This window comes from Octopus bimaculoides, chromosome 29 (genome assembly GCF_001194135.2).
Source record: "Octopus bimaculoides isolate UCB-OBI-ISO-001 chromosome 29, ASM119413v2, whole genome shotgun sequence".
NCBI classification, from domain to species: domain Eukaryota; kingdom Metazoa; phylum Mollusca; class Cephalopoda; order Octopoda; family Octopodidae; genus Octopus; species Octopus bimaculoides.
Genome location: NC_069009.1, coordinates 8,293,657 through 8,296,311, shown reverse-complemented (window position 1 = coordinate 8,296,311; position 2,655 = coordinate 8,293,657). Strand labels below are relative to the sequence as shown.

The 2,655-nt window shown below is 35.0% G+C and overlaps 1 protein-coding gene across 2 annotated transcripts in view; it reads left to right on the top strand.

Moving 5' to 3' along the window:
• Positions 1 to 87: 87 nt before the first annotated feature.
• LOC106881726 (chondroitin sulfate synthase 1) overlaps positions 88 to 2,655 on the top strand; it is a 65,016-nt gene continuing 62,448 nt past the window's right edge. For both annotated transcript variants that reach the window (XM_052977950.1, XM_014932210.2), the window contains exon 1: positions 88 to 717. The gene's annotated coding sequence lies outside the window, so the exon portion shown is untranslated. The remainder of the gene's footprint in view (positions 718 to 2,655) is intronic.

Sequence of the window (2,655 nt, the reverse complement as noted above, 5' to 3'; positions counted from 1 at the left end):
TAGTTTCATTTTTAAAGTGAAAGTATTTGACATGAGTGTTTTTGTTTCACTTTTAACACCTAATACTTAAATAGTGGAGGAGATATTATGTTGCCCTGGGCTCGAACTCTGCAAGAAGTTAAACATTTTTTTTGACTAAAACACAACCGGAACCCTAAGTAAGACATGTGTAAAATTTGAATGAAATTGGTTGTGTAGTTCTCGAGTTTTAGGGAAACACACAGACAGACAGACAGACAGACAGACACACATTCTCATTTTTATATATATAGATAACAAGTAAGAAAGTGGCAGTCAACAAGTATTAGTCATAACACATGCAACACATCCAGAGAAATAAATACCATGAATAAGTGTATGTAGCAGGAAGTGAAAAAAGTCACACAGGCAGGTGTCACAATGTAAATAGGTAGACATCAAGCAGTGGGCGTTATAGGATGTTGATAGTATTGACAAAACATATTTTAGTTATTAGATGAAAGGTGTCACAGAAATAAACCCTGGAAATAATATAAATTTATATATGACTGTTGAAAGTTTATTTGACACCTGAAGGCTGACATTAAACGATGTTGATGATGACCTACTATTACAAGGTTTCCTTGTTGCCCACCCGGAGGAAATGTAGTAATTTTCTGTGTTGTTGCCTTTCCATGTGAGTGATTTGATCAAAACCCTGGTGTGTCTTACATGTTAAACAACAATAAAAACGTTCTGGTGAGTAAAACAGTCATTTATTTTGTTCTGTTCTTATTAATGTTGGTTTCTTCTCACTCGCAAGCCTTCATCCAGGGGATAATTTTGACAGTGGGTGTTGTGATGAGTAGAACAAAGCATTTCATTGTTATTTGTTTAACCACAGGCCATCCCAGACCCAGCATCTTTATGATCAAAGGCATTCTAACTGTGACCATCTGATCTTATTTCATTTGCAGAAATCCCAGGACCACACTGTGTGTCACATTCTTAAAAAGAAAATAAGGGGTCATTTGAGGGAAATTTGTTGTGTCTACTAAACCCAGGTTTCATATAAAGGGCTTCTCAAACATGCATACATATATACACATATATGTGTAATCTTTCTATTTCTTTTATTAGTTTTCTGCCTAGTGTGTGTGTGTATTATGTACATATGTATGTATATGTGTGTGTGTGTGTATGTGTATATATATATATTGACCGTTGACTGAACACTATTCAATTTTTTTTCTCCGTGTTTTTCTCCTTGTCTTTCTGTTGAAGAGCGTAGCTCGAAATGTCAAAGACTTTCCGTATTCCCGAGCGTCATACTAATATATACTTTTGTTATTTACACCACCTGTCCTCGTCTGTTGTTATTATTTGTATATTCTCCCATATATATATATATATATATAAAATACATGTTTGTGTGTGCGTGTGTATGTTTGTGTGTGTACGTGTGTGAAGGCACATGGCTCAGTGGTTAGAGCATCAGGCTCACAGTCATGAGGTTGTGAGTTTAAATCTTAGACCAAGCTGTGTGTTGTGTTCTTGAGCAAGACACTTTATTTCATGTTGCTCCAGTTCACTCAGCTGTAGAAATCTTGGAAAATTAATCAATTATAATCCCAAAATTCATGTATTGCATATAATGAACTTGATGTGTTAGCAGAGAAAGTTTAAATAAATGACTGAAAATTTCGCTTTATAGATTCACTTTTCAAAATTCAAATTTTTTTCTCATACATCCACTTGAAATGTTTTACTTTTCCTTGATTGTGAAAAATACAATGAAGGAGGGACGAGGGTGTAAGATATTTTCATCTAATGCGAGTCACAATGTAGAATATAATAAAATGACAGAAAATTAGGGAAAAGAAAAGTATATAATTTTCATGGTTGTTGCTGTTCCAAAGGCACAATGAGTGTGTGTGTGTTTGTGTGGGGGGGACATTTAAAAGACATGGATTAAAAAAAATTTCGGTTTAAAAACGCTTCTCTTCATTGTTTTGCAATGCGTGAGAGAAAGGGTTAATCCTGATGTAAACAGGGAAATTTCAGAACATATGACAGCTATTCCAAAAGTCTGTTTTTCCAGTTTCCTGTTAAGGAGTGGTGGGGCGAATGAGTAATATTTACTGCACTTTTCACTTTGGAAAGAAAAAGTATTTTTATGAATGTTCCCTACCAGACAAAAACTACATCAGCTAAACAAATGACCTTAACAACACTATAACATATTCAGAACACTATTTCAGAAAATTATCTCCTTTCTCTTTGAGTCTATAAAAGACAAATTTAGATGGGGCAAAAGGAGTAACATGCGATAAAGTAAATGCCATTTTAATTCTTCAGAATTGCATTTGAAAAAGAACTCATTCACATGAATATCAGTTCTTAGACACCACAAAGATCAGAAATTCAACAAAAATTTTAAATATCTAGATCAAGTGAAAGAGAATCATGGAAAAATGGCACAATAGGAAATTAACAAAACTCAACTAAATCAAAAAACTCAACAGTCGCAGGAGTGGCTGTGTGGTAAGTAGCTTGCTTACCAACCACATGGTTCCGGGTTCAGTCCCACTGCGTGACACCTTGGGCAAGTGTCTTCTACTATAGCCTCAGGCTGACCAAAGCCTTGTGAGTGGATTTGGTAGACGGAAACTGAAAGAAGCCTGTCATATATATGTG